General features: G+C 50.1%; 1 long non-coding RNA gene across 6 annotated transcripts; it reads left to right on the top strand.

Moving 5' to 3' along the window:
- The first annotated feature begins 1,718 nt into the window (after positions 1-1,718).
- On the top strand, positions 1,719-4,491 carry LOC147350997 (uncharacterized). Of its 6 annotated transcripts, none has more exons than XR_015146825.1 (3): positions 1,719-2,193; positions 2,581-2,761; positions 3,630-4,491. It is a non-coding gene; the product is annotated as an uncharacterized LOC147350997 (long non-coding RNA). The 6 variants fall into 6 exon arrangements; XR_015146823.1 differs by having other exon boundaries at positions 1,723-2,193; positions 2,578-2,761; positions 4,323-4,491; XR_015146822.1 differs by having other exon boundaries at positions 1,733-2,193; positions 4,323-4,491.
- Positions 4,492-22,396: the final 17,905 nt, after the last annotated feature.

Below are 22,396 nucleotides of genomic sequence, written 5' to 3' on the forward strand. Positions count from 1 at the left end.
CAAGTCTGATTAACCACTGGACTGCAGGGAAGTCCGAGTTCCACATTTTCCCTCACTTTCCCCCGACCTGTAAGGCAAGTCTGATTAACCACTGGACTGCAGGGAAGTCCGAGTTCCACATTTTCCCTCACTTTCCCCCGACCTGTAAGGCAAGTCTGATTAGCATCTGCATCTCCCAGATGAGAAAGCAGGCGTAGAGAAGTTGGGGAAGAGAGGCAGTCAGGCTCCAGGCTGACCCCGTAGACCCCTGACCTAGAGCCGCCATCAACTCGCCTGGGTCCCCAGGGCCACTGCACAATCCAGGCAAGCCTCCCTCCCATGGATGTCGAGGGGTCCTGGAGTGACCCCGGTTACAAGGATTCAAAGTGTCCCTGACTGATTCTGGTGGAGAGGTCTGCGATGAGGCCTGGGTATGCCCAGGGAACCTTTGTTTTCTCCTTTTAGAGTCTTTAGAGACTGTCAAGGGCCACAGTCCAGCCATGCAGACCCCAGGCCTCTGGCTCTCAGCCCAGCTTGTGAGCAGTGCCCAGACCGAGCCCCACCCGCAGGAGGACCACCGCTCTAGCCCCCCTGCTGCCTGTCACAGAGAAGGAATCAGAGGCTCATGGAGGGGCAGCGAGCAGCACAGACTCACGGAGCTGCTGGGTGTCTCCTCTGGCGGTCTTGTGGTTAAGAATCTGCCTGCCAATGTAGGAAACATGGGTTCAATCCCTGATCCGGGAACTAAGATCCCACATGCGGTGGGGCAACTGAGCCAGCCACAGCTACGGAGCCCACAACCCTCTGGAGCCAGGCTCTGCCACAAGAGAGGCCATTGCAATGAGAAGCTGGCACACCGCCGCAACTAGAGAGAGCCCGCACACAGCAACACAGACGCAGTGCAGCCTCATAAATAAATAAGTGATTTAAAAAAAGCTGCTGGGACAGGACCCACCCAGGAGCCAAATACTTCCAAAAAGCAGGCTCCCACCCTCTTGCCCTCCCCTTGACTCCCCAAAACCCTCCTTCCCACCTGCCTCTCCAAGCCCGACTGCAGCCAAGGCGACCAGAGGCTGTCAAGCCCTGACAGCTAAACCTGCAGGCTGTCGGCGCTGATTGGCACCTGTCACAACCTGAGCTTCTCGGGAGCCCCCGAGGCCTGGCCTTCATCTGTCCTGGCTGCTGCCTGTTTCCAGAGCCCGGACGCGTCCACCCGCTCAGAAAGGTGGCTGATTTCCAAAAGCCCTTCATCTCTGTCTTCCCTCCAGGCCTCGCTGGGGACGACCGGCTCATTCCGGAGAAGCTCAGACACACTGTTCTTCATCTTTATTGAACTTGGCTTTGCGGTTCTTGTTGCTTTGGGGGAGGGGGGTGGCTGTGACAGCGGCTCGGAAGGGCTGAGCAGAAATTGTTTCTTGCCCACGCCTTACGTCGTTCTGTTAGAAAAACATGAATTCTCTCTCCTCCACTTGTTTTTGTTTGTTTTCCTTCTCGCTGAGACAGAGGAGGAAGTGGTATTTGATGACAGCTCTGTTTGGGTCTCCGCTACAAGTCACGAATGTTTGTGAGGTTAGGCTGCTGAAGACGGAGTCCAGCTGCTCCCGAAGATTAAAAATAGCCATGGTATGACCTCTGCTTCCAAGGGTGATTGCCCTATCTCTCTGTCTCCTCGACACCCAAACAAATTAAGCTTGGAGGTTCCTCCCGTTGTCTAATTTTAGTCTCTCCTGCTGCAGCTCAGTCTTTTTGAGTCAAACCAATTCCTACCCTCTCTGCAGAAGTTGATGATGCACAAGATTATCACAGGCAGTCTGTCTTCCAGCAACAACCAGCCATGGGCAGCCTTCTACCTGGTGGGACAGATTTCAAGGCCTGCTGTTCTGCTAAATGCTGAAACAGCGTCTGGGGTGCCCACCCATTCAGCGCACTCTGTGACATGGTGACAGCGTCTCCTCGTCTGCAGAACTTTCCTCAAGAACGGACCAAGGACAAGGGCGGACAGAGCTTGAAAGACGTGATTGCTGTACCTCTCCAGGAGGAATCTCCCATAATTCTCCAGTTCTAAGGAACAACAGAGTCACCTACTGATACAGTGGGTATTTTGGTCAATTTTTGTCCCTCCAGCGAAAAATTCATGTGTCAGAAGTCCAGTGGTTAAGATTCCCCACTTCTAATGCAGGAGGCATGGGTCCGATCCCTGATTGGGGTGTACAGGTGAGTGGGTGGGTTGGTTGGTGGGTAGATGGGTCAGATGGGGGGTGGGGGATTGGATTAGTGGGTAAATAGGGTGGGTGGTGGGTAAATACATGGATGGATGGCTAGAGACAGAGAGATACAGATAGATACCCAAAACTCAGGTTACAAAGGAAGGGAAAGGGGATTAAAAAAGGAAAGACCCCCTAAGTCAAGCTTGACAGTCATCACAGAGAACAAAATAAAGGCAGAAGGAGTGTCCCCTCTACCAAGATCAGTGAAAACCCTGCTTTATTTCTAGGTCCCAACAGAATTGCTATAACCCCACGAAGCCCAAATCAGTTCTAAGTAGGAGGGGGAAGTGGGAGGCTGTGGGGATTGGGTCATGTGCCTTTTTCCTGGAAGAAGGGAGTGTACCCTGGAGCCTAGCACCCTCCGGAGAGGTCCTGCTGACCAGCTGAGGGCAGCAGCCTTGCTGGGGGACGTCGTCTGGGAGCCACCACTGGCCGGTTGCCGTGGGTTCAGGAGTCCGAGTGCACAGAGGTTGCCTTGGGGATGCTGGAAGAGGCAGCATTTCTGGCCAGCCCAGGTGAGCAGAGAATACTAGCGGGAATAAGAGCAGACTCGCCAGGCCACGGGGAGAGGGCTGCAAAATTACTCACACAGCTGCTCTATTTGTCTGTAAGAGGAGCAGTCGGTCTCCACCAGCTCCCACCCGCGGGATGGCTGGGATAAAGGGAGTGGGGTGGGAAAGTCCTTCACTGCAGCCTCATCAGATCCAGTAACTCATGCTTGAGTAACTCAGAGCTTACTGGGATGACGTGGGTAAGTGCAGACGTGGAGGTTCATGTTATGATGAGCCTGGGAGTGAGTGGAAGAGGGGTGTGGCTAGCTGTGTCCCCGAGCCAGCGGCGACAGCCGCCCCTGCCTCTAGGGATTCTCCTTGATCACCTGTCTTGGCTGAAAATGTCCACGGTTGGTTTGCCTGGACATCATGTGTCACTTGCTCCTGCAGTAAGTCAGCATCTGGTTCTCTCCTGTTGTTACCAACCAGGGTTCTTGCCCTCCTTGATCAATAGAAATTGATCAGAGGCCAGACAAGAAATTCAGGCAAGGCTTCACTGGGGGCCCTGTTGTAACAAGGATAAAGTGAGAACAAGTAACAGATTCCCTTGCTCTCTCCCCAATGTGGGGAGGGGGCTGACTCCTAACCCGGGGTGAGAGGAGGGGTGGGTCCGGGGGTTGGCAGGAGGGTGGCTTAGGTGGTTTGCCCACCCCTTCCGTGGTGCCCTGGTGGGGGGCATGCTCCCTTCCCCACTTCCGTTCCCTGCTCCTTAGGAGCGGCAGTTGGGTTTTTTGGTCTTTTTGTTTGTCTTCTTGTCCTGATTTGTCCCATTTGCACACACGCAGTTATTTTTAGTCCCACCCTGTTTCTTTGTCTCTTGTTGCTGGAGGAGATGCGGGCGCAGGCCCTGCAGCAAAGGTCCCAGGCCCCAGCCCATCTCGCTGCGGGTCAAGACTCAGAGCCTTCCCGGACCCCCAACACGCACGCCCTAAGGAGCAGCAGCACCCCACTGCCCCCAACCTCAGGCTCTCTCCAGGATCCCCTGCCACCCTCGCCCCCCCCCACCTCGACTGGCCAGAGCGACCCTCTAGCTGGCTTCCCAGTGAGCTGTCGGCCACTTGGAACAAGTGGAAACTGAGCATGACCTGGACAAGGGGACGTCAGGGCTCCTTTCAGGCCAACATGCCAGACTGTCTGGCTGTTTTTGGATGTGGTTACACCAAGGAATGATGCTAAAGCTGAAACTCCAGTACTTTGGCCACCTCATGTGAAGAGTTGACTCGTTGGAAAAGACTCTGATGCTGGGAGGGATTGGGGGCAGGAGGAGAAGGGGACGACAGGATGAGATGGCTGGATGGCATCACTGACTCGATGGGCGTGAGTCTCAGTGAACTCCGGGAGTTGGTGATGGACAGGGAGGCCTGGCGTGCTGCGATTCATGGGGTCGCGAAGAGTCGAACGCAACTGAGCGACTGACCTGATCTGATCTGATCCGACACCCAACTGTGGGCTTCCCAGGTGGCGCTAGTGGTAAAGCATCCTCCCGGACCGTATTGAATATCTTGTTTTGTTCTTCCCTTGCTAGTGAAATACCACCTCCCCCAGCGTCTCCCGCCAACAGGAAGAACTTCTTGTGTTCCCATCTCTCTTCTGCTGCCTCTCTGACCACCTCCCTCCTTCATCCTGACAAGTGCAAACCGAGTCTCCACGTCGATGTACTTTCACTGCATTAAAATTTCCAAGTTGGTACTTTTCCCATGTTGAGTGCTCTTTGGGTGGAATGTGCATGTTGACATCCACAAAACCCCTTTTCTGCACAGGTAGGCGGCCTGCAGCTCTGCTCAGGAGGGTCTGGTCCAGTCACATGAGCCTTAGAGAATGCATCCTGCCCCGTGTCCTTTCTATGTTCCAACACCTGGGATCCCACTGGCTCCTGTTACAACCGAGCCAGGACCAACAGTAACAACACCAGCACCACCCCTGCGACAGCAGCTCCCTTTTATAAAGCATCTCTTACCTACCCAGGTGTAGACTGACTGCTTCCCACGCAGGCGTGCTTAGTCGCTCAGTCATGTCTGACTCTTTCTGACCCCATAGATGGCAGCCCACCAGGCTCCTCTGTCCATGAGAGTCTCCAGGCAAGAACACTGGAGTGGGTTGCCATCCCCTCCTCCTAGGGATCTTCCCAGCTCAGAGATCGAACCCAGGTCTCCTGCACCGCAGTGGTTTCTTTACCGTCTGAGCCACAGGGGAAGCCTCTTAGCAATTCTTGAGGCATCCTCTTGAACATGTAATGTGATTCCCATTTTACAGATGAGAAAACTGAGGCTTGGAGAAAAATCACTGGATTTAATGTCATACCAAATTTCCTAAAGGAAATCAGCCCTGAATATTTATTGGAAGGACTGATGCTGAAGCTGAAGCTCCACTTCTATGGCCACCTGATGTGAAGAGCTGACTCACCTCAAAAGACCCTGATGCTGGGAAACATTGAAGGCAGGAGGAGAAGGAGGTGATAGAGGATGAGATGGTTGGGTGGCATCACTAACTCTATGGACATGAGTGAGCAAACTCTGGGAGACAGAGGAGGCTAGGGAAGCCTGGAGGATAGGGAAGCCTGTCGCGCTGCAGTCCATGGAGTCAGAGTCAGAAATGACTTAATGACTGAACAACAGCTAGGAGACTGGGCATGGTAACTATTTTTCAGTCTGCTTAGGAACTTTCCTATTGTCAGAAGTTAAAGAATAATTTTCCCCAAAAAAGGCAAAATCATGACTCTCCTACTCTACATGTATTAAAGAATTTATTTGGCTTGGTAATTAGTGAGGAAACTAGGCAGATGTTACAACTAATCCAAAGGAGAAATCTAAAAAGTGTAAATTTACATGGAGTGAAGGAAAGTGGAGGTGAATTGACAAATAGTTGGAAACTGGCTCTTTCCTTAAGGAAGAGGGAAATCTATTGAACCACCAGACAGAATTTATTTGCATGTCTATAGACAAAGAATTATTTTGCATTGCTATCGGTTATCTACAACTTACAGGACCGTAAAACAGTGCAAAGACACTGAAAGGCTAGAATCAGACAGCCTACAAGGATGTTCTCTGAACGCCCCGTTTTTTCCATCAGCAACACCCAGTGATCTTGGGAATTTATTCCAGGTTTCGTCACGGGAACAAGTCTAGACAATCTTAGCACCTCATTCTGCCTGATAATAGCAGTTAATATCAGGAGTGAGAAATCAGAATGCTTCCCTGATGGCTCAGGGGTAAAGAATTCACCTGCAATACAGGAGATGCGAGTTTGAGTCCTGGGTTGGGACGATCCCCTGGAGGAGGGCATGGCAGCCCCCTCCAGTATTCTGGCCTAGGAAATCCCATGGGCAGAGGAGCCTGGCGGGCTGCAGTCCATGGGGTTGCACAGAGTCGGTCACAACTGAAGCACTAACACTTTCGCAACAGAGAGTGCAAGATAGCAGATTGGGCGAGGACCTGCTCCTATCCCTGGTGTCCTGATGCCGCCCTCCCCCCACACCTCCCCCCAGGGAGTGGGGATGTTTCTAGAAGGCTCTAGAAGCTGCTACAGTCCTTCCCCCACCCAGATTCTTCCAGCAACCCAGTATCCTTTCCAGCTACCAAAGCCAATCCTTGTCACTCTTTTCTTTTTTTTTTCCCTAAGAGCCTTTGAGTTATATGTTTTTCCATGAAGAATCTTGACTTATACAGCTATTAAGTGACAAAGTGAGTTTAAAAACCTCACCTGCCTAAAATGCATAGCTGAGTTTTTCAGTTTCCCCACCTGCAAATAGGGTTATTATTGTACCTACCCTGCTGGGTTATTGTGGAGATCAGGTACATCCATCCATCTAAAGCTCTGAAAAGATTGCCTGGTGCCTAAAGTACTCAACACAAGTTCATTTTATCATCAGCTCTATTTGGCCAATGGATAAACTGAGCCGAGGATGTCATGAACTTCACCCAAAGTCATGGACTTGCCACCATTTATGAACAAATGGCAGGATGGGCTGCTGAACCCGGGCAGTGATCAGAGCCTGCTGGCTTCTCTTGGATGCTGGAGAAGCCATCTAGGGGCCTCCCTGCAGGTCTGGTGGTTAAGACTTGGAGCTTCCACTGCAGGGGCCACAGGTTCCAGCCCTGGTTGGGGAACTAAGATCCCGCCTGCTATGGGGAGTGGCCAAAATAAATGAATAAATAAACTGCCATTATTTTTTCAAAAAAAGTCATCTGCTTTCCCCACTTCCCCACCAGAGAAGAGCGGGCACCTGTCCTGGGAGTCTGGGTCGGGCACAGCTCAGGGCTGACAGGCTCTAGGGTCACCTCCCTTGGCAGCCCTGCTCCTGGAGCTGAAAGAACCATGGGCAGCTGGGGCCTCCCAGCACTGAGGAGCAGCAGCCAGGTGAGCAGGTTGGGGTGGGGGGTGGGCACCGGCTCCCACCCAGCTGGGATCTGCTGCAGATGGACCTGCTCCCATCTGCCTCCCCAGGGGCCCCCCGAAGCACCGCACACCTGGCCACCGGCCCTTCTCCTGCCGTTGCCGCCATACGGAAGCATAAATCCAGTTAATGCGTCCAAAAAAGAAAAATCAAAATGTCAGATCTGCAGAGATGGTTCAATTGAAGGAATATTGATTGTCACGGAGAATATTCTCACTTTATTCACCTACTTAGTCTGCTCCCCTAGGCGCGGATGAATTCATCAAATATTGTCACAGCACATAATAATGCTCTTCCCCAGTGCTGCTGTGATCGCACAAGCTCCAGTCCTGCCCACTGTGCCTGTCCCCATGGGGATGACGGGGGAGAGAGGAAGGTGTTGCCAAGGTGTGGTCACGGCACATTCCCCTGGACAAGGCACTTTCCCTAGAGCATCCACTCTGATCTTCAGTACAGCCATGGAGGGGAGCCAGGTGTCATGGAGGGGTGAGATGATCCCATTTTCCAGTTGGGATCAGAAAGATTAAGCCACTCATCCAAGTTCATGATACTAACCAGCTAGGATTTGAACCTTGGTTTTCCAATTCCAAATTCAAAACCCCTTCCACTCCACCACGCCCTTTGCTGTGGCCGGTGGACTGATCCAGGCAAGACTGGAGATGGGTGGAGCTCTCTTCACCTGTGATCTGCTCAGCCAGTGCCATGATTATGCACCCACTGTTTGCTCAGCCCTGGATGTAGAATCTAGGAGATGATCCATAAGCCTCCATGGGTCTCTTGCTCAGCATGGAGAAGTAGATGAGGGTTTTGGAGACTAACACAGTTGGAACTCTGAAAACACCACAAGTGACCCCTGACCATAAGAAGTGAGGGCTTATCAAAGTGAAGCCAGCACAAAGGCTGGAGAACCCTGAGAAAGTAACACAAAACTCGTGGGGGCATCTTGGCCCACCAAGACCTAGTTGCTGAAGAACCCATCAAGAAGGAGTTGGGAGTCGTGGATGGACCTAGAGATTGTCATACAGGGTGAAGTAAGTCAGAAAGAGAAAAAGAAAAAGAAACATTGTATAATACAGCCTATATGTGAAAACTAGAAAAAACTGTAGAGGTGAACTGATTTGCAACTGAGTCACAGACATAAAGAAGAAACTCACAGACCCAAGAGGAGGAAGGAGAGGGATGGATTGGGAGATTTGAACTGATGTAATCACACTTCTCGGAGAAGGCAATGGCACCCCACCCCAGTACTTTTGCCTAGAAAAATCCCATGGACGGAGGAGCCTGGTTGGCTGTAGTCCATGGGGTCGCTAGAGTCGGACACAACTGAGCGACTTCACTTTCACTTTTCACTTTCATGCATTGGAGAAGGAAATGGCAACCCACTCCAGTGTTCTTGCCTGGAGAATCCCAGGGACGGGAAGCCTGGTGGGCTGCCGTCTATGGGGTCGCACAGAGTCGGACACGACTGAAGCGACTTAGCAGCAGCAGCAGCAGTCACACTTCTGGGGTTTCCAGGTGGTGCTAATGTTAAAGAATTTGCCTGCCAATGCAGGAAATGCAAGAAATATGGGCTTGATCCCTGGGTTTGGAAGACCTTCTGCAGTAGGAAATGGCAACCTACTCCAGTATTCTTGCCTGGAAAATTCCATGGACAGAGGAGCCTGATGGGGCCGCAAAGAGTCAGACACAACTGAGTGACTGAGCACACACACATGCACACTACTAATGTATAAAATAGATAACAAATGGGAACCTACTGGATAGCACAGGGAACTCTCTTCAGTGTTGCCTAGGTCACCACTCTGTTCAGTGGTGACCTAAACGGGAAGGAAATCCAAAGAAGAGGTGATATGTATTTAAGTCTAACTGACTCATTTTGCTGCGCAGCAGAAACTAACACACCATGCTAAAGCAACTATACCCCTGTAAAAAATTGATTTTAAAAAAGGAGAGGGGTTGGATGCCACGCCCTGGAATGCATTTGCTCAGTGAATTATGGGTTCTCTCCAGACACATCCAAGGAAAACACAGCCCTTGCATCGTACACCAGCATTTCTAAAGAGTGTCCCGAAGAACAGGAGATCTGAATGTCTGTTGAATGGATTATTTCTGTTCAGGACTCCTCACATCCTTCACCATCCTGATGAGGGTGGTGATAATGACAGTCATTATCCGTGTTGACTGTAACCCATACTCCCAGCGCGCTCGTGTATTAACTCATCTGAGCCTTGTGGTAGGTGCTGCTGCGACCCCCATTTTGTTGTTGATCAGTCGTTCAGTCGTGTCTGACTCTTTGCGACCCCATGGAGTGCAACACACTGGGCTTCCCTGTCCTTCACCATTTCCCGGAGCTTGCTCAAACTTCTCAAACCCATGTCCATTGAGTCAGTGATGCCATCCAACCATCTCGGCCTCTGTCGTCCCCTTCCCCTCCTGCATTCAGTCTTTCCCAGCATCTGCGTCTAAGAAAACCAAGACAAGAATGCTTGTGACGGGGGACTGAGATGAGAACGCTGGAGCTGACAGGCTGGGTCACTTCTTCGACCAGCTCTGAGAGGCAGGTGTAGGATGCAAAACTCCCAAACTTCTTCAACAGCTCTACACCTGCTCTGGTTTTGCCCCAGCGCATCTCTTGGGATTAAGGAACTATGAAATGTCAGAACACTGGTGTAAACAATCAGCCTGACTGACTGGCTTAGAGCCCCATTCAACTGTACTCTTAGAAGCGAGTGCAAGTTGTTAACGCCCAGCAGGTTATGGGCTGTGGCTGGTCTGAATCCAAAGGCGGGAGCTCCTGGGAAAATCCAGAAATGGTGGCTGGGCCGGGGCCAGGCCTTCCACCTCTCTTGCCCTCTCTCCTGACCACCTTGAAGCAGGAACCAAGAAAAGGAGGATGAACTCGTCTGCTTCCCCTCACCACCACCCTTGGCTGAACACCAGATCTGAAACCTCCCAGCCACGTGCAGAAAAGGACCTTTCCAGGGTTAGATTCAGCCCAGAAGAATAAAGATGCTAATCACTTTGGGCAGCTCCCCGCAGTGTGGCCACCTGGGGCTCAGCCACATCCCCCTGCAATTTCTGGCTTGCTCTGGTGCCTTGGCTGGCATCCCCAGCAGGTGCAGGAAGTGGGGGGCTGCATTCCCGGGAGCCTTTGCCAAGAGCCCCAGTCCCTCCGAGGGAGAGGGGGCTTTGGCCTCAGTAGGAGCATATCAATGGGAAACCGTGGTGAGAAGACATAGCTGGCCAGAGCTGGTGATGGGGTAATTAATTCTACTTAAGAAAAATGTTACTAATAATTAAAGGTACTAATTAAGAAAAATTGGATCAGCTGTTCGTCAGCGTGGGGCAGAAACTAGAGCTTCGATGATGCATTTCTCAGGCAGCATTCTGCTGGGAGTGGGCAGGACAAAAACCACAGCAGACACTGTCATTTGAGGGGTCCCGGAGAGGCCAGAGGGGCTACCAGCCAGAGAGGGCCTTGGGGAAGAAGGCGACACGGGGGAGTGTCTGGCAAGGTGATGATGAGTCCAAGAGGCTGGAGAGGCCGACGCAGGTTGGAAGGATCCAGACCACGGCCCAGTATTCACCCATTCTTTCCAGGGTCCAGGAAGGCTGGGCTGGAGGGACCAGTAGAGAGCAACTCTGGGGTCCTGGTGCGGGGGGCGGGGGTCTCTGAGGTGAGACGGAGCCGGTGGCAAGACCGGTGATGGAAGAAGTTGCAGCAAGTTGCAGCAAGAGGAGCCGGATCAGGGGTCAGGCAGGGCCAGGAGGCGATGGGCAGCAGGCAGGTCTTCAGGGCTCTGCACTCGGGTCAGGTGAGCAGACAGCATAGAAAGACCCAGAACTAGAAAACAGAAGCACTAGCAGAGGCAGGGCTTCTCAGCGCGGCTCTGCTGACGTGGGTTTCTTTGTTGTGGAAGCCTGTCCAGTGCATCACAAAGCATTTAGCTGCATCCCTGGCCTCCATCCCTGGAGTCAAGATTGCCGGGAGAAATATCAATAACCTCAGATATGCAGATGACACCACCCTTGCGGCAGAAAGTGAAGAGGAACTAAAAAGTCTCTTGATGAAAGTGAAAGAGGAGAGTGGAAAAGTTGGCTTAAAGTTCAACATTCAGAAAACTAAGATCATGGCATCTGGTCCAATCACTTCATGGCAAATAGATGGGGAAACAGTAGAAACATTGAGAGACTTTATTTTCGGGGGCTCCAAAATCACTGCAGATGGTGACTGCAGCCATGAAATTAAAAGATGCTTGCTCCTTGGAAGAAAAGCTATGACCAACCTAGAAAGCATATTCAAAAGCAGAGACATTACTTGCCAACAAAGGTCCGTCTAGTCAATGCTATGGTTTTTCCTGTGGTCATGTATGGATGTGAGAGTTGGACTATAAAGAAAGCTGAGCCCCGAAGAACTGATGCTTTTGAACTGTGGTGTTGGAGAAGACTCTTGAGAGTCCCTTGGACTGCAAGGAGATCCAACCAGTCCATCCTAAAGGAGATCAGTCTTGGGTGTTCATTGGAAGGATTGATGTTGAAGCTGAAACTCCAATACTTTGGCCACCTCATGCAAAGAACTGACTCCTTGGAAAAGACCCTGATGCTGGGAAAGATTGAAGGCGGGGGGAAAAGGGGACGACAGAGGATGAGATGGCTGGATGGCATCACCGACTCAATGGACATGAGTTTGGGTGAACTCTGGGAGTTAGTGATGGACAGGGAGGTCTGGTGTCTGCAGTCTTTGGGGTCACAAAGAGTCAGACACAACTGAGCGACTGAAGTGAACTGAACCGAACTGGCCTCCATCGACTAGCTACATCACCTGGTTACGATTAAAAGTATCTTCAGGACCCCCTGGTGGTCCAGTGGTTTAGGACTCCGCACTTCCAATGAAGCAGTGTGGGTTGAATTCCTGGTCAAGGAACCAAGATCCCAAGTGCCACGTAGTACAGCCAACACAAAAAAATTAAGAATCTGAAAAAGAATGACTAGATGTATATGTAAAACTGAATCACTTTGCTGCACACCTGAGACTAATACATTGTAAATCAACTATATCCCAATATAAAATATTAAAAATTACATTCAACTTGATTGTATAAAATGTGATTATTGCCTCTTTCCTGTAAATTTTATTTCAAATTTTTGTCTTTTCCCACCACTTTCCATTAAATGGCAGAAATAAAGAATAGAAATTGCAAAAGCAAGCAAAAGCTTCCTTCAATTTAAAATTTTGTTAGTTTTCTATAAAATGCATTTCAGGGACATGTGATTCCAGTGCTAAAGAATCCATCTGCCAATGCGGGAGACTTAAGAGACACAGGTTCGATCCCTGAGTCAGGAATATCCCTGAGGAAGGAAATGGCAACCCACTCCAGGATTCTTGCTGAGAGAATCCCATGGACAGAGGAAATTACTGGGCTACAGTCCAGGGGGTTGCAAAGAGTCAGACAGGACTGAGCGACTGAGCACACACACACACATACTATTATCGGTGGTGGGGAACCTCTGAACCCCTGTTTGAACTTAGGAAAATCTCTGAAGTAGCTGGTAAACTAATTCCCAGGAAAAGAAAGCAACTCCTGTTAGGGCTTAAGGCCCACTGGCAAAGGTTATTTTAAAAATAAAATCACAGGCTATGAAAAAGGTTCTTTACAGCATGCCACATCTCTTCCAAGTAAAAATCAATTTGAACCAATTCAGAGAGAGAAAGAGAGATGAAGAGGGGAAATTTTTTTAATTAAATTTAACAAAAAGAGAAGCAAACAAACGAAAAAGGCAAACAAATGTACCTCCAGACACTGCCAAGTGTCCCTGGGTGGGGTGGGGGGAGGGGACAGAATAATTGCCCCAGGTCCGAAACCACAGCGCTGATTTTTAAAAAGACCGCAGCACCTTGTCCTGACAAAGGTCTCTTGTTTACTCTTGAGGCAAACAGATGCTGCCCTATATGTACACCATCTAGACCCCAGACTCCTTCCAGCTCATGGCTCACTGACCCCCAGGCCCAGATCCCTCACTGGATCATTCCACATCCAGCTGGACGAGTCCAAGGACAGAGTGGGGAGGGCTGTTGGGGAGATTTCGGGGGCCAGCCCTGGAAACATCTGACATCACTTTGGCCATCAGGTCACTGGCCATACGTAACCACAAAGGGTAAATGTGAGCCGGCAGGCGGCCCAGGAGGAGACCCCAGACACGAGCCAACAATAACCCACGGGCACCACTGCACCTCCCGGTCCTGGCCTTAGCAGCCAGCTCATCTAACCCTGGCCAGCCTCAGTTTCCTTCTCTTCAAAGACCCCCTTCCACAGCAAAATGTGTTACATGCACACAATGGACAATGACTCGGCTGAAAGCAAGGATAAAGACCTGACACGCGATGCCACATGCATGACCCTCGAAAACCGCGTGCTGAGTGAAGGAAGCCTGACGCAGAAGGTCATGGATTGCGTGACCCCCTTTGTGTGAAAATCCAGAAGAGGCACAGAAAGCGGATTAGGAGCTGGGGTGGGGAGGAGGTTTTGGGGTGCTGCTAATAGGTGAGTCTCAGTGAACTCCGGGAGTTGGTGATGGACAGGGAGGCCTGGCGTGCTGCGATTCATGGGGTCGCAAAGAGTTGGACACAACTGAGCGACTGATCTGATCTGATCTGATCTGATAATAGGTGTGGGATGTCCTTTGGGGGAACTAGATAGAGGTGATGGCTGCATGACATTGTAAGGGTATGAAATGCCCCTGCCCTGTACACTTTTACTCACTTATTTATTTTATTCTTCTTGGCCATGCTGCATGGCAGACATACAGGATCTCAGTTCCCCGAACAGGGATCAAACCCACAGTGGAAATGCAGAGTCTTAACCACTGAACCGCTAAGGACGTCCTGCCTTGTACACTTTTATCTTTGTATTTCTAGTTTTTTTTTTTTTTTTTTTTTTAATAAATGTAGCCCAGTTGGGCTTTCCACCACTTCTCTTTTGTTTAGTTACTTTTTCATTTTGGGCTGTGCTGGGTCTCCGTAGCTGCGCGAGGGCTTTCTCCAGTTGCGACGGGCAGGCTTCTCCCTGTGGTGGCTTCTCTTGTCGCGGAGCGTGGTCTCCAGGGCTCAGTGGTGTGGAGCACAGGCTTAGTTTCTCTGGCGTGTGGACTCTACCCAGACGGGGAATCAAACACATATCCTCTGCTTTGGAAGGTGGATTCCTTACCGCTGGACCACCGGGGAAGTCCTTGTACACTTTTAAATGGTTGGTGTTAGCTTACAAGAATTTTACTTCAATTTTTTAAGAAAGGGAAAAGGCCCCTTCCACCTCCGACCTTCAGTGGTTGTTTAAGATCCTTAAGAGGCAAAAACTAGACCAAGGTGCCGAAAGTAGGAACACGGGTACTGTTCTTTCTGAAGATATACAGCAAGGAAAAAAAATTTTAAAGACCTTGATCCTACTTTGTCTGTCAAGTGAGTGCAACGTTAGCGAGGCTTGTAAACTAGAAAGCTCTTTATGAAACGTCGGCGGACGCTGTTACTGAGACTCTGTATGTGATCTCATTGGTATTCTCGCGGATACAGCTGGGACGGGGCCAGGCGGGAGTGAGTGAGCTGCGTAAACATGTGTGCGTTAAGGGCAGGCCAGCTAGAGGGTTCTAAACACAGTGGCCCACAACAGCCATTATTATTCAGGATAATGTAAATTAACAGCGAAGCTGCTACCCTGTGTCCTGGGTCCCCAGTTCTGTACTTTGACACATCTTTCGTTCATACTCAGTCACTCAGTCGTGTCCAACTCTGTGACCCCATGGACTGTAGCCCTCCAGACCCCTCTGTCCATGGGATTCTCCAGGCAAGAATACTGGCATGGGTTGCCATGCCCTCCTTCAGGGGATCTTCCCAACCCAAGGATCAAACCAGCATCTCCTACATTGTAGGCAATGCAGGAGTCATCTGGGAAGCCCCACGATGCACCTTACATGCGACTAATGAGTGAATCCTCTCTGCAACCCTGAAAGGTAGTCAGATTATAACTGTTTACAGATGAGAAATGTCAAAACTGACTGGTTAAATAATTTGCTGTATTAGTTTTCAACTGCTGGGCAACAACTTATACCAAAACTCCGAGGCTTAAAACGCACAATTACTTTCTCACAGTTTCTGTGATCAGGGGTCCAGGCATGGCTCCTGGGCCCTCTGTCTTAAGGCTGCTATGCAGGTGTCAGCTGGAACTGGGGTTTCATCTGAAGGCTTGACTGGGGAAGGATTCGTGTCCAAGCTCACGTGGTTGCTGGCAGGATTCAGTTCCTGCAGGATTATTGGATGGGGGGTCTCAGTCCCTACCTGGCTGTTTCTAGAGACATCCTTAGTTGCTTGCCACATGAATCTCTCCAAAATGCTGGCTTGCCTCCTCAAAACATGTGAGCCAAGAAGGCAATGGAATCTGCTAACAAGACAAATCGCAACCTTATGTAGCCAAATCACAGAAGGGACGTCTCATTCCCTTTGCTGTGCTCTGTTAGTTAGAAGAAAGTCTCTAAACTGAGCCACACTCAGGCATGATTGGGGGTTGGGGGAGGGGGAGTGGATTACACACGTGCGTGAACATCAGGATGTGGGGATCACGGGGGCCACACTCCCCAAAGATCCCCCACACTCCTCAGCAAAGAGCTGAGCCACCTACGCCTGTAGATTTCTTTCCCAGGTTCATATCATTGCACTGCACTCTCTCCGTGTTCTGAGGGTGGAAAGCAGGGAACGACGGGAAAGAGAGCGAGATCTTCCTATGGGAAAAAGGCTGCACTGAGCTCTCCCTGGCCAGGCCTTGCTGATGAGGCTTGTCCTACAGGGTGAAGCCCGGGAGCTAGGGCTCCTCCGATGTTCCTGGTATCCTCATTACAGCCACGTGTGGTGCCGCATTTTAATTGCCTGGCAGAGCCCTAAGCACCAAAGAGGAGGCTTTCCACATCCTCCTCATCATGACTATTTATAGGCTGGGAACGTTCGGGGCTCCTCAAGCCCCAGGTTTACATCTCCCCTCCCAACACAGGCAGTTCAAGCCTTCTTTATTATACCAGCTCCGTAGACCCGCTGGGACCACGGGCAGCACCCGCTCTGCCCAGAAGCTGGTACAGTGTGTGCCTAGGATGTGGGTCTTCTGAGCATTTCTGGGAGGAATGGATAAAGGACTCAACTCATCCCCATCAGACCTGCTCAAGGAAGGACTTCATTTTATCCCGATATCCCTGGCACATGGCACAGTGCCCAGCAGGTGGGCCTCTGTGGATGTGAAATGAATCCATGGTCACCCACAAGGGTCATCTATGCACATGCGGTGGAACACTGCAAAGCCAGGTTTGAGCAGAGAAACCTGATCTCCACCAACTTATTATTTTTCTTTGATCCTCGAGTGAGTGGGACATTTGGGGAGGGGGGGACTGTCTAATGGCCAGAAGACCAAGAAAGAGATGAAGATCACTGAAAGCAGCTCATCCTGGGCTTCTGTGACTAATGAGTGCCCCAGAAATGTAACTATACACAAAACGGCCCTCCCAAAACCCAGAACCACCGCTGAGCCTCTGTGCACCTCCAGCCCTGGCAGCTGGGTCAGAAGTAACTACCTCCCCCAGTTTCTCCCTGAGTCCTTTCTCTTAGAATCCTTGCAACATAAAAGCTCTTCCAGCCCCCCATATGCCCCCCACTTCCAGCCACAGAGTGGTGTCATTTGCCCATCAACTTCCCTTCTGCACAGAACTCTTGGAGGGATGTTCCCTGGTGGTCCAGCGGTTAAGAATCTGCCTTCCAATACAGGGGACACGGGTTCAATACCTGGTCAGGGAACTAAGATTCCACACACTGTGGGGCAAGGAAGCCCACGTGCTGCAGCTACTGACGCCCACGCACTCAAGCCCATGCTCCTCAACAAGAAAAGCCTCCATGCAGTGCAGCCAAGGGCCAGCACAGCCAAATAAATAATAAAGAAAATAAATTTAAAAAAAAACCTCTTGGATAAGCCCAATGAACAGTGCATGTCCTTCACCATTCTAAGGGGTGGCTACACCCATGGATCCCCAGAGTAACAGAGATGAAAATAAATTTTAGGGCTTCCCTGCGGGCTCAGTGGTAAAGAATCTGCCTGCTAATGCAGGAGACATGGGTTCGATCCCGGATCGGGGAAGATTCCACTTGCTGAGGAGCAGCTAAACGCAGGCATCACAACTACTGAGTCTCTGCTCTCGAACCCGGGAGTTGCAAGTGCTGAAGCCCGAGGGCCCTCGAGCCCCATGCTCTGCAACAAGAGAAGCCACTGCGGTGAGACGCTTGTGCACGGCAGCGAGAAGGTAGCCCCCAATTGCCGCAACTAGAGAAAAGTCTGCACAGCAACAAAGACCCAGGACAACCGAAAATATACAGATAAATTTACTTTTTTAAAACGGGAAGTAAATTTTATATCAAGCAGGGCACTGATATGAACTACATAGACGACATACACATCAGCGACTGTCACCCCCTACAGACCCGCCGGAAACAATCTGCGTTGCAAGCAGCCTGACAGCTTACGCCATGAAAAGCCTCCCTCGTGCAGGCTGGTAAATAGAGCATTCTTATTTGCAAGGTTGGTTTAAATCTTGGAGGGCGTGTCATCCAAAGACCACGGAGACCTCTTGACCCTGACAATAGGAAGCTGGGCAGCTCCTGGCCACGAGAGCCTTGGCAAGGAATGCCAGGCAGGGCCAGCCCTGGCCCCTCTGCCCTCCCTCCCATCACAACCTTCCTTTCCTTCGTTCTAGCCCCAGCTGACTCCTCCTGTTTTCCTAGGCTGGGCTTTGCTGCGCTGGGAGCAGGAGCTTTATTGAATTTCTGCAAGTACTTTGCATGGCGTCTGATTTACAATTCATAACCTGGATTATACTGCAAGTTCAGCCTTCCGGGGTCGGTGTAATTTAGATCTAGGAAATATTTTCCTGTGCTTTCAATTCCCCAGACATCTGAGGTGTTGGAAATGGATTCCACCCCTGGAGGTTTACAGCTTGGAGGAGGTGACGGAAAGGGAGGCTGAAGCTGGTACACAAAGGGAGGTGGTGGGGAGAAGTGGAGGGCGTAAGACCCAAGGGTGGGAAAAGGCTCCAAAACTCCTGTGGACGGGGTCTGCCCCCATGAAATTAAAAGACGCTTGCTCCTGGGAAAAAGGCTATGACAAACTTACACAGCATGCTCACAGAGATATCATTTTGCCAACAAAGGTCCATCTGGTCAAAGCTATGGTTTTTCCAGTAGTCATGTACAGGTGTGAAAGTTGGACTGTAAAGAAGGCTGAGGGCCAAAGAATTGATGCTTTTGAACTGTGGTGCTGGAGAAGACTTTTGAGAGTCCCTTGGACAGCAAGCAGATCAAACCAGTCAATCCTAAAGGAAATCAATCCTGAATATTCATTGGAAGGACTGATGCTGAAGCTGAAGCTCCAATACTTTGGCTACCTGACCATGCAAAGAGCTGACTCATTTGAAAAAGACCCTGACGCTGGGAAAGATTGAAGGCGGGAGGAAAAGGAGATGACAGAGGATGAGATGGTTGGATGGCATCACCGACTCAATGGACATGAGTCTGAGCAAACTCTGGGAGACAGTGAAGGATAGGGAAGTCTAGCATGCTGCAGTCCATGGGGTCGCAAAGAGTCAGACATGACTTAGCGACGGAAAAACAGCAAGACAAAAGTGGGACAGCATGCTAAGACGCATGAGAAAGGGGCAAGACTGGGGTTTCTATTGTCTGAACACACCACCTCCTGATGGCGCCCTGATGGCCCAGGAGACTAGGGACCCGGACACCGCCACTGATCGGCAGAAACAAAAGCTGTCCAGTGTGGACAGCCCAGGGCTCAGAAGGAAAATGCTCTGTCTTCTGGTTCTGCCTCTGCCACTGTCTTGCTGAAAGATAAGCAAACCCCCTGACCACTTTCTTTTCCTAATGGTTTTATTGTGATGTCATTTGCATTCCATACAATTCACCTGTTTATTTTTTAATTTTTATTTTTTAAATTATGAAAGTATGCTAACACATTTATGGGAGACTTGGAAAATATAGAACAAGATTACATATAGTTTTACTATGTATTGCAATTATTTCTTTAAGTAGATAAATTAAGTTTTTTAGTTGGAGTCTCAATATCAAACTCTCAAAAATTAACAGAATGAATATACAGAGAAGCAGAAAAATACAGTAGACCTGGAAGGCACAGTAATTCAGCCATTTAAAGTGTATAGTTCAGAGACTTTGCTGGTGGTCCAGTGGTTAAGAGTCTGCCTGTGAATGCAAGGGACACGTGTTCGATCCCTGATCCAGGAAGACTTCACCTGCCAAGAGGCGACTAAGCTCGTGCGCCACAACTATTGAAGCCTGCTCCCCTGCAGCCCGTGCTCCACAGCAAAAGAAGTCCTCACACTGCAATAGAGAGTAGCCCCCATTTGCTGCAGCCCGAGAAGGCCCACAAGCAGCAATGAAGACCCAGCACAGCCATAAATCAATTAAAATTTAGTAATAACAATAATAAAGTGTATAATTCAAAGACTTCCCGTACTTACACTGAGGTGTGTAGCCATCACCACAATCAATTTGAGAACCTTTTCATTATCTTGAAAAGAAAGCTTGTACACCTTAGCCTTCGCCTTCTGAATTAGTTTTCTGGGGCTGCTGTAACAAATCTCTGCATACTTAGTGGCTTCAAGCAGCTTGACCTGATGCTGTCACAGTTGGTCAGGTTAGAGTCTGAAATCCAGGTGTCAGGTCCACGCTCTGTATGATGTCTCTAGGGTAGAGTCCTTCCTCGCCTCTTGCAGCTTCTCGGAGGCTCCAGCCATCCTTGGCTTCTGGCTGCACTCCTCCCATCTCTGCCCCTGCCTTCACATGGCCTCCTTCCTCTGTGTTAGTCACTCAGTCATGTCCGACTCTTTGTAACCCCATGGACTATAGCTCACCAGTCTCCTCTGTCCATGGAATTCTCTAGGCAAGAATACTGGAATGGGTTGCCATTCCCTTCTCCAGGGGATCTTCCTGACCCGGGGATCAAACCCCTGTCTCCTGCACTGCAGGCAGATTCTTTACAATCTGAGCCCCCAGGGAACTGAGTCTCAAATCTCTTTCTGTCTTCCTTTTATAAGGACACATGTCACGGAATTTAGGACCCACTCTAGCAGCCTGACCTCTTATCTGGATGCTTCCCTTCAGGATTTTGTCTGGAGCACCCTTGCCCTTTACTCTCCTCCTGGGGACAAGAGGAGAACCCATTTCTTGACCTAAGAACAAAGAACCTAAGAGAGAAGGTACAGGACCCAGCTGGGCCCTCTTCTGTCCTGAAAAGAAGACACCAAAATGGGAAGAGCCGTTTTACTTTTGTCGTTGAGATGGTGACGGTGGCAGTGGTGGTAGTGATGGTGGTGATGGTCACGGTGATTATGGCGGAGCTGGTGGTGCTGGTGGTGCTGGTGGTGCTGGTGGTGCTGGTGGTGGTGACTGATGGTGGCAGTAATTAAAATTCATGGATCCAGGACATCCTGGAGGTCCAGTGTTTAAGACTCCACTGCAGGGAGCATGGATTGGGGAACTAAGATCCCACATGCCACACAGCATGGCCAAAAGAAAAAAAATTCACAAACCCTCTCCAGAGAAAGGGATGGCTTCTGTCTAGAGTCACGCTAGCCCTCTCCTCTGAAGACAAGTCCAACGAAAGGAGATGGATGTGGCATGTGATGTCTTTAGAACATAGCTATTTCTTGAAGCCCCTTCCAAATTCTTCCCAGCAACGAAAAACCCAAAAGCCATGGACACTTGCCTTCTGTCCTACGTGGGTGTTGTAAACCTGGTCACTAAGGCTCAGGGGTTTTTTTCTGATCCTCATTGAATGACCCAAGACAGGAGAGTCCTGTGAATCTAACACAGAATCCCCAAGGCTCTGCATGGTGCCTGACTTATATTAGGCCCTTGATACACATTTGTGAACAAACATACCCTTTAGGGACTTCCCTGCCGGTCCAGTGGCTAAGACTCCATGCTCTCAGTGGAGGGGTGCCGGGTTTGATCCCTGGTCAGGGAACTAGGTCCCATATGACACAACTAAGAGCTCACATCCTGCAACTAAAAATCTCAAGTGCGGCAACTAAGACTTGGTACAGCCAAATAAGTAAATATTAGGTGTTCTTTGGAAGGAATGATGCTAAAGCTGAAACTCCAGTACTTTGGCCACCTCATGCGAAGAGTTGACTCATCGGAAAAGACTCTGATGCTGGGAGGGATTGGGGGCAGGAGGAAAAGGGGACGATAGAGGATAAGATGGCTGGATGGCATCACCAACTCGATGGACATGAGTCTGAGTGAACTCCGGGAGTTGGTGATGGACAGGGAGGCATGGCATGCTGCGATTCATGGGGTTGCAAACAGTCGGACATGACTGAGCAACCAAACTGAACTGAACTGAACTGAAAACAAACCATACTCTTCAGCAAGCCGTAGTCTAGCCGGGGACCAGGGATACCCATGGCTGGAGTCTCCCATCCTCACTAGCGCTCTCAGGAGTGGATGGCTTCAAGATCTTTCTAACCAGCCCAGAAAGTGTCGCAATCACATTATTCAAAGATAGAGGGAGGTTGATTGCTGACTACACCTTTCCTGTGACCTGGAAGAAGATGCGTTTTATGAGAACACAAGGCCATAAAAAGTAATCTCGAATATTTCTAATGGCTTATAGGGTACTTTAAAACTCTACACGGGCACTTGCCTGGTGGTCCAGTGGTTAAGAATCTACCTGCCAACGCAGGGGACATGGGTTCGATCCCTGGTTCGGGAAGATCCCACATGCCAGGGGCCAACTAAGCTCGTGCACCACATCCACTGAAGCCTGTGTGCCTAGAGCCCCGTGCTCTGCCACAAGAAAGGAAACTGCAGTGAGAAGCCTGGGCACCACAACGGAGTAGGCCCTGCCTGCTACAGCTAAAGAGAGCCCAACATGCATCAACAAAGACCCAGCACGGCCAAAGATAATATTCATAGATAAATAGTCTTTTTAAAAAATCACTACACAGATTTACTCATTTGATCCTATTTTTGTCAATAGCATCATCACTGTCCTCATCATCACCATCATTATCTTATGGAGGCAAAAATGAAGACACAGAGAGAGGAACAAGTTGTCCACAGCTTCACAGCAGGTCGCCACACAGCAGAGTTGGGA

The sequence above is a fragment of the Bos grunniens genome, chromosome 19 (assembly GCF_055505025.1).
Source record: "Bos grunniens cultivar Pamir isolate PY7600 chromosome 19, Bosgru_T2T1.0, whole genome shotgun sequence".
In the NCBI taxonomy this organism is placed as follows: Eukaryota; Metazoa; Chordata; class Mammalia; order Artiodactyla; family Bovidae; genus Bos; species Bos grunniens.